Source organism: Schistocerca gregaria, chromosome 2, assembly GCF_023897955.1.
Source record: "Schistocerca gregaria isolate iqSchGreg1 chromosome 2, iqSchGreg1.2, whole genome shotgun sequence".
Classification (NCBI taxonomy): Eukaryota; Metazoa; Arthropoda; class Insecta; order Orthoptera; family Acrididae; genus Schistocerca; species Schistocerca gregaria.
Window position 1 is genome coordinate 241,857,280 of NC_064921.1, and position 10,082 is coordinate 241,867,361.

Consider the following 10,082-nt stretch of genomic DNA (forward strand, 5'->3'; position numbering starts at 1 on the left):
CTAAGGGTTTCTCATGTATAGAGAACCAGCTAACGTGTCTTTAATCTGTTAGATGCACACACAACAACCCATTTTCCCTCAACTAAATTAAGGCGCGAAATGTGCAGAAGCAATGAACCGAACAATTTACATGGGAGGGAATAACGGTCCAGCGCAAACACACATCCCTATTCATTCTCCTCAGATTTCCAAGCGATCATGAAAACTGCCCAACACATACTAAGTGTTAGTTCGCTAGAGGACGACAAAGTTAACTCAGCTACATTCCTGCATTCAAACGGGGCTTTGCATTCAGACGGCTCCTCTCGTTAACGGGAAACATGAATCATTCTCGCAGTGATCACCGGCGCTGCATGCCAAACACACATAGACAGAGTTATCCTACGAAATCGTTCACATACATATTTCATCTCTGTACTTACAACTAAATGTTACCATTGCAGTCTCACTTGAATGACACTCGACAATGAGTGAAGTATCGAAAATACACCCTGCCGACGGCTGTGGCTCTGGAAACAGAAATATTGGTACCCATTCTTATGACTTGACATACTCTTCCCTTGCTATCACAGTACTCCACGTCAAACCCATACCTTCCTTACGACTGGATATAGTCATCAGATAGAGAACTAGATAAGACGTCTACCATATCTCTCTCCTCCCATATATCGAAACCAAATACCGCCTGCATACAGGCACCAAGCACATGTAACGATCCTATTAAACATACAGGTACTGATCAACTGCATGGACCAGTTTAAAGTTCCATCACCTGTACTCTATGAGGATGATCGTACCTGGCAGACTATACTGTACGTTGCAAGAGACGCCCCCCCCCCCCCCCCCCCTACCCGCCCCTGTGGCCCTGCCTCGTTGTTTGAAACATTATTTTCTAACACGCTTTGTACGCTGCCAAACATTTTATGTTTTTGCCACTACTTCAAGGTCTGTGGCATTTTCTAATCTGACATTAAGACGTTCTGATCCACAGCCTCTCGCAGACAACAAGGACATCACCCCAATGTACAGTTATCCAAGATGTTGCACTGTGACGTGATTGACGTAATTCAAGATGACTACTGTGATGTCAGCTGATGATGCGAGTACCGTTATCCAAGATGGCGGGAAAATGCCACACCCCCTGCCAATCCCCACTGGTGGTAAGTTTGAATTTTGGAGGGAAGACAGGTCAACCGGGCTACATCTACATTTAAACTCATCTGTCCCAACGATGGGATAGCTGGTGACTATGTTTTCCGTTTGGACTGGTTCCTCATATTGCACTCATGTATGCAATCACTGTTTCGGTGCTAGCAACCCCCAGAAGATGTCACCCATCCACAAAACTCTTTCCCCAACCCAAACAAGCATTGTCAGTCAATCATTATGTGGTATAGAACAGCCTGTCAGTCGATGGATGGGATGGAAAATGCACCACCAATGTAGCGTAATAATAAGCATCAGAGTTCATAGCGCGAATAATTTTAGCAATTTTACAGTAATTTCAACACCGGCCACTGATGTGACAGCATGTTTCCCCAATTTCAGTATAATAGCGAAACCACGCCTTCTCTACTTTGCGACTATCATTGCAAATGTAGATAGACGACTGTGCAGTATGTGCATTCATTGTTAATTCTCGAACACATAAATTATAAAAGTATACCAGACAGCGCTCTACATATTTCTAACATCTCCAGCATAGTGCATAATTTACGATCTTTCTCTATGAGGATGGGAGTTACAGAGCATTCTTCCACTCTTAGGATAAAGTTAGCGACTGAAATGCCTCCCCACACTGTCTTTGACCAGCCCGCCTTGCAGCACCATTACCGATTTAATCTGCTGCTGACCAGAAGTAAACCGCTACATTCCACGTCTTGTAAATGAATGGAGCTTGTCGAGTCCTCACCCATCCAAGTGCACAAGATTTCCCAAGATGCACCCATGTCAAGGAGGTTAGCACCCCTTATCGGTGTATGGTAACAAATTTGAAAGTGTTGTGATGAAATAGCACAGAATTAAGAAGAAGAAGAAATGGGTGATTTTTATGCATGATGGAGCTTCAGACAGATGGAGTTCGAAGCATTGTATGTAAATCAAGTACACTATCAAGTCCCATAGTGCATAGAGCCATTTGAACCATTTGAAAGAGATCACTGTGGTACAAACAAGGGGAAATCAGAGCAATTATGCAAATAGAGTTCGGAGCACTGTCATACAGAAGAGAATAATGTCCCAAATTTTCTCTATCCTACAGCTACAGGTCTGGAGATGTCCTAATAGCACAGTGGCAGATGATTGACAGCATCCCCACCAGAAATGGATGGTCTGCTTCAACTTGTCTTTGAACACTTGCTTTCTCAGAACTTTCTGTACACAATTTAGCCGTGTGGGATTAGCCAAGTGGTCTAAGGTGCTGCAGTCATGGACTGTGCGGATCGTCCCAGTGGAGGTTCGAGTCCTCCCTCGGGCATGTATGTTTCGGTTTGTCCTTCGGATCATTTCGGTTCAGTAGTGTCTAAGCTTAGGGACTGATGACCTTATCAGTTAAGTCCCATAAGATTTCACACACTTTTTTTGTACACAATTTACCTCCATTCCTGTCTGAGGTCATCAGTCCCCTAGACTGAGAACTACTTAAACCTAACTAACCTAAGGACATCACACACATCTATGCCTGAGGCAGGATTCGAACCTGCAACTGTTGCAGCACTAGGATTCCGGACTGAAGCGCCTAGAACCACTCGACCACAGCAGCCATCATCTCTTTCCAAACAACAAGAATACCCTTTATGATTAATGGTGTTTTCGCATGAGTGCACAGGCTTTTTAGCAGTGTGAATGTTTAATGTTTCTGAGACGTATATTGACAACAGGACGAACATTTCACAGCAAAGCATTAGTCGCACTGGCTGTGCATGCACGCTAGACACAGCTTGCAAGTTCCATTAGGATCACGAGGAACAATGTACCCTGTGCTATTCTGGAAACGATTTCTACAGTGTCTGCCGGGGTGAGTCACTCGGCAGTTAGGTCTTCCCTGGATCACAGGTAAAGAGAGAGGTTTCACACACCAACAGTGGCGAACAGATGCGCACTTATCACAGAGGATGACTTGGTACTTATTTAGATAGACAGATATGTGATGTCAGTATAACAGTCAAAGAACTTCCACATGGAATTGGCAATGCCCCTGTGCTGGCTTGTGGTGGCTGGCCTTGCGGGGCATGTTGGGGATCTGTGATAGTTGCATTTGATGATAGTTTGGAAGCATTTATTACATGTACTGAGTGTTTGCGCACTGCATTATTTCTGGCGGATTAAGAATTGTGATCATTAGACATGCATTACGGTTTGAGAATCTGTTAGGTGTTTTGGTGTTTGTTGCATTATCTTGTGAATGGGTGTGCAGCACATGATTTCGTAAGTTGACAATTAGCAAGGGTGTTTGATGAGTCTTTTAGATGGAGTCACTGCATGTGCGCCCTTGGAGCATGTGCACTCTCCAAATAGGTCCTCGCTCGTGTGAGGTCACATCACCAATTGTGCCTACGTAATCAAGTATTTCGAGAGGAATTTCTGGGGTGTCAAGTGTAAAAAGGGTGCCGCCACTTCATGCTTGCTTGCGCCACTTGTGCGACATTTCACTTTGGTTGCCGGTGCAGCTAGACTTCTGGGAGTGTTTGCGATCCAGTGGACAGGGGGCACCGAGCCGTGCCTGTGCGTGTCTGTTGCATTATTTAGCGAGCAGGTCTGTAGGCTGCACTATGCCTTCTTTGGACAGTTTACGAGTACTGACAGTGTCTACACATCAGTGTGCTGAATTGTTTAAGAGCAGTTTGCAGGTCTGTACTGAAATTATTTTGCTAATTTAGTAGTTGTTTGTAGTGCATTATTTAGGAATAGTTTACAGGTCTGTCTGCCGTGTGGCATAACCTGAAGAATATCAGAGTGTGTGATAAATATACTATCTTTCAAAATCCATACCTAAATAATTATTACAAAAAAATAAAGTAAACTCTTTCCTCTCTCCAGCGGTCCAGTGCAGGCTGAGTCATTCCCCCTCCCCCCCCCCCCCCCCCTCATCTTGGGTTACATCACAGAATGGACGACATCACTCTCTGGTGGCAGTAGTGTGCACTAGGTCCAAATCTCGTTGTGAAAACAATGTTTCCCGCCAAAATCCGCCGTCTTGGATAATGGTACTCGCATCAGCAGCTCATGGCAACCATCTTGGAGTAAGTCACGGAACAGACGACAGCGCCCTCTGGTTGCAGTAGCACTTACTAGGTCAGTTGGAGTCTGGACCTCATGGTGAACACACTGGACAGCACTACTGGATCAAATTGTTTAAATAAAGACTGGTGCATGATTTCGAGAGTTGAGAATCAGCAAGCATGTCTGCAGAGTCTGTTACATGAATAATTATTTCTATGATTTATGAGTTCTTTGGATCTCTGGCCAAAAATGTATTTCATTATTTTATGAGTGGTTTGCAGGCTTGTAGGCGGTGCAATGCATTATTTTGGGTGTTTACAATTAGCAAGAGTGTGTGCAGAGCATTATACATGGGTTATTTAGGAGTAGTTTACAGATCTGAATGCTGTATGGCATGACCTCAAGCATGTCAGAGCATGTGTTCTGTATCACTGTGATAAATATATTACCTCTCAAAATCCATCCCTAAATAAATTGTTCGAAAATAAAGTACAGTCCTTCCTCTCTCCAGCAGCCCAGCACAGGTTGTGTCCTCTCCCAGCAATATCCTAGGACGAGATGGCAGTCGGATGACTTAGGTTAGTGGAGGTAGCCCAAGTGATCTATTTTCCCGCCATTTTCTTAGGTTAGTATAGGAATCTGTGGTGTCTTGCATTGTCCCAATGGAATTTGAACTTCTCACCAATCCATAGGAAGAAGTGGTCATCAGATGACTTAGGTTAGTGGAGGCAGCCAAAGTAGCCTACCTTCCCAGCAAAATTCAAACTTCCCGCCAAAATCCGCCATCTTGGATGATGTCACACCCACCATCTTGAATGATTTCATGGGCTGTTGCCAAGTCTACAGGCCGCCGTCTTGGATGACGTCATCGCCGCCATCTTAGATAAATTTGGCAATGATGGAGAGTGGGGCCGCATGTACTTTGCCCCACTACTCTAGATGACTCGTGTCCAGGTGCCTGCAACTTATAAAACCACCTTGGTGGTCGTAATTCGTTGGTGACCTGGAGGTTCTCTGTTGGTGCCAATGTTCAAGCACTGCTCATGGCACCTGCAAGAAATGTCATGGTGCCAGCTCCGATACTATCGATAGCATACAATACTACAGTTTCCGACATGAATGACAAGAAAAGCTACGATATTTGTTGCAGAAATTTGAAACAATTTCTGAAAATGAAACTATCTCGATGAAGCCATACATAAATAATAGTGCACAAAAGAGCATGAGCGCATGGAACGAATTTGAAAAGAATATCTTCAAACTCATAAACAATGGTATGTTCTGCAAAAGCCATGTAAAATATGCAGAATCTGTGGGACACTGGACTTGCAGCATGATAGGAGGGCAGGTTCAGTGCAGCTGCATTCATTGAAACCCCTAATTTTGAAAGGTGCATCATTTTAACGAAAATCTTGTCGCCGGTGAATTTCAGTCATTAAATGTCATTTTTGACAAACCAACCACAGCTGGAATGGAGATTTTAGTTGTTTCTTAAACACTCCTTTTAGATTTACATTACTGATATGTACTGAGCAAATTCCCACCAAACTGAGCGATACTGTGCTATGAAGGCACTGATAGCCTCATACACCACGTAAAAACTACAAGTAACTATGAGGATATCAGGAGTGGTGTACATACTAGGTTAGATACTTCAGGATTCCCAGCAAATTACCAATACGATATTCTAGTGGTGAAAAAAAAGTGGTTGGTTTGATGAAAGACGAACTGAATGGAGAGCCTATCGTAGAATTTGTGGACCTGCACACAAAAAAATGCGCTTAAAATTGAATCTGGGTGCACAATCCCCAGAGCAAAAGGTGTAAGACAATCGTCTGGAATTACGCTCGGCATTGACGGTTACAGGCAGTGCGGCCTAGATTTTGAAGTGAAAACAACTGAGTGATTTGTTTTTCACTCGAAGCTTCATGTGGTTTTGACTGTTAAACAACTTAAACTCTCTTTACCTTCTGAGCATAACAGACAACACATTTCTCAATAAGGTAAATACACCGGCCTGGGGACATAACCACATCAAAAATTATGATTATAAATGATTGACAGGATACTAATTGTGAATACTTGTAAAATAATTGATGTTTGTATATATGTAAAATACCTGATTAATATTATTGTATTAATATAAATATCTGAAAAATTATGATTGTATATAATGTAAGTACCCAGTTGGTTTTCATGGGATGGATGTAAATGCTTAAAAATGTATAAATAATCAATAGTTGCAAAACTAATAATTGTATATGATATAAATATTTAAAATTGTAATATAAATATTATAAAAATGTAAATAATAGAACTATGATAATAAACGATTTGTTTTATAATAATCTAGCTTAGCACCCACTGCCTCACTTGCATAAACTGTAAGGCCTGCAGAGATTTTTTATTTAATCGAATTTTTATGTTGTTCACAAACTGGAACACTTTTTAAGCTACTCACGCTAATTAAGACCATGTAAGAATGGTCTATTGCGAAAGTATTTCTGGCCTAATTGCTTTTCTGGTAACTTGAGTCCAAAGTTTTTGTTAATAATGCTTTTTGTGATCTTGGGAAGATAATTTAATAGCAACTTCCATCCTATAACAAATATTCTTTTATATCTATCACATATGTGAAGTACCAGCTTTCATAAATTTGGCTTTAAAATTTTTTGTAATATAACAAAATAATTACTTAAAAATTTTCATCTGCCCTCGCAGCCCCTTATGTGTTACATTTCCAGAAACACTATTTTTTTATTTCTAACTGAGAAGTCAAATGCCAGTTCTCACTGATGTAGCCTTAAAAAATCCTTTTGTACTTCTTTAGTGGGTGTTTATTTTAAGAAAAAGCTTTTACCTACTATTTTACCCCATTAGTGGTTGAATGTCGAAAAATTCTGAAATATATATATTTTTTATTTTGTGACTTAGAAACGAAATACCAGTTTTTTTAGTTCTAGTGTCAAAATTCCATTTACAGCAACGTATGTTCAAAAAGTCTTTCATCAAATGTTTAGCTCCCTTAAGAGCGGAATTTCGGACATTCCCTTTTTAAATGATACCTACAGTGTAAGACCCACAGCCTCTAGAAACACAAAATTTCTACCCTTAGCAGTTTGGCCTGAGCCATGATGGTCCTATTTCACCACCTTAAGGGTTGAATTTCCGAAAACGTGAAACATATTTTTATGTCTGATTGAGGACACAAATTTAAATTTCCATAGATTTAGATTTCAAAATGCTTTTGAAATAAAATAATTTCATAAAAAATCTCATCTCCTATTTCACCCCCATAGAGGTTCAACTTCCAAAACCATTGAAACACATATTTTGTTATTTGTAACCGAGAAGTCAGATACCAATGTTCATAGATGTAACGTTCAAAATACTTTAGTAGTTTTTTACTAATAATATATTTTCAAAAAAGTCTTCACCCACTCTTTAAGGCCGGCCGGAGTGGCTGAGCGGTTCTAGGCGCTGCAGTCTGGAACCGCGCGACCGCTAAGGTCGCAGGTTCGAATCCTGCCTCGGGCATAGATGTGTGTGATCTCCTTAGGTTAGTTAGGTTTAACTAGTTCTAAGTTCTAGGGGACTGATGACCTCAGAAGTTAAGTCCCATAGTGCTCAGAGCCATTTTTTTGAACCACTCTTTCACCCCTGTAGGTTTTGAGTTCCAAAAATGCTGAAATACGAAATTCTTTATTTCTGGCCGAAGAACTAAGAACCAATTTTCGTAGGTATAGCTTCAAAATTACCTGAAAAGCGACGATTTTCAAAAACACTTCCATCCCCTGTTTCACCCCCTTAGGATTGGAATTTCGAAAAATCCCTTCTTAAAAGGCGCCTGCAGTATAAGAGCCACATCTTCTCTAAATGTCAAGTTTATATCCTTAATCATTTGGGTGATGATTAGTCAGTGAATCAGTCTGACTCTATTTCGACGCCTTAGGGGTTGAATTCCCAGAAACAGTGACATGCGTATGTATTATTTCTAATATAGAAGCCAATTACAAATTTTCGTAGAGTTAGCTTCAAAAATGCTTGCACAATTAAATATTTGAATGAAAACTTTCATCCCCCATTTCATCGCCATAGGGGTTTAATTTTCAAAAACAGTGAAACACGTATTTCTTTTATTTCTAGCTGAGATGCCAAATTTACGTTTTCTTGTATTTAACTTTAAAAACACTTTTATAATAAAATAATTTCATAAAAAATCTCATCCCCTGTTTCATCCCCTTAGGGCTGGAATTTCGAAAAACCCTTCTTAAATGACGCCTGTAGTATAAGTCCCACACCTTCTCCAAATTTCAAGTTTCTATCCTTAGCGGTCTGGGCTAGAAGATGAGTCATTCAATCAGGACACTGGCTTTTATAAACTGAACATGGGCCTGGAAACAATTTCTTTCCATGTTACAACTCATTTTCTCCAATGAGTTTCAACCAGATCAGATTATAAATTTTCCCAGTCAGCATGAATAGGTAAATGTCAATCCTCACGCAACTGTTAAAGCAAGTCATCAAGAAAGATTTTCTGTCAATGTTTGGCCTGGCGTTGTTGATGATTATTCGGTAGGGCCTCATTTTCTTCCCCCCAGGCTCAACAGACAAAGTTATCATAATTTCGCAGAGAATGTTCTACCTGAGCTGCCAGCAGAAATGCGTTTAGCTGTGCGACAAGAAATGTACTTCACACACAAAAGAACACCTCGTCATTTTAGAGTTGATGTCCTTTGGCTTCTAAATAACAGATTCAGTGACAAATAAATAGGCAGAGATGGACCAATGCTGGCCGATGTGGCAAAGCGGTTCCAGGTGCTTCAGTCAGGAACCGTGCGACCGCTACGGTCGCAGGTTCGATTCATGCTTCGGGCATGGATGTGTGTGATGTCCTTAGGTTAGTTAGGTTTAAGTAGTTCTAACTTCTAGGGGACTGATGACCTCAGCTATTAACTCCCACAGTGCTCAGAGCCATTTGAACCATTTTTTTGATGGACCAATTGCCTAGCCTCCACACTCTCCAGACGTATATCCACTGGACTTCAAGTTTGGGGCATTTGAACGCTCTTGTGTATGAAACCCCACACAAGATGTTCACAGTCTCCATGCCAGAGTTACGGGAGGCTGCGAGACCGTACACAGTACACATGGATATGTCGGAACATCCGAGATTCACTATGACGCCTTGTTGATGCATGTATCACTGGCCATAGAGGTCATATTGAACATCTCCTGTGAGAAAGAGTTGCATGTGGCATGCTGGTGCATACAATTTGTATGTGTTTCCCATGATTAATATAGCACTCTGTCTTCAGGCCACAAGTGGCCCATCGGGACCATCCGGCCACTGTGTCATCCTCAGTTGAGGATGCGGATAGGAGGGGCATGTGGTCAGCACACCACTCTCCCAGGCGTTATGATGGTTTTCTTTGACCGAAGATGCTACTATTCAGTCGAGTAGCTCCTCATTTGGCATCACGAGGCTGCGTGCACCCCGAAAAATGGCAACAGTGCATGGCGGCTGGCTGGTCACCCATCCAACTGCTGGCCACGCCCGACAGCACTTAACTTCGGTGATCTCACGGGAACCGGTGTATCCACTGCGGAAAGGCCGTTGCCCCATGGTTAATGAGTTGGAGAAAATGAGTTGTAACATGAAAAAAAAACGTATCCAGACCCACGTTCATATAACATAATTTATTCGTCTGCATCCACAGAATGTGTCCTGCAGTTTGTCCCATACATTATGTTATGCCCTGTATATAGAAATTTTATGTCCAGCATACTTTTTTGTGTGTTTAAGTTTTCTAGCTCTAAATTTTTTTTCCTTCGTACAACGTGCCTGTATGCACTCACCT

At 41.5% G+C, this 10,082-nt stretch overlaps 1 pseudogene; it reads right to left on the reverse strand.

Annotated features, from left to right (window-relative positions):
• Nucleotides 1-9,726: 9,726 nt before the first annotated feature.
• Nucleotides 9,727-9,843, reverse strand: LOC126337334 (5S ribosomal RNA; annotated as a pseudogene).
• Between the last annotated feature and the right edge of the window lie 239 nt (nt 9,844-10,082).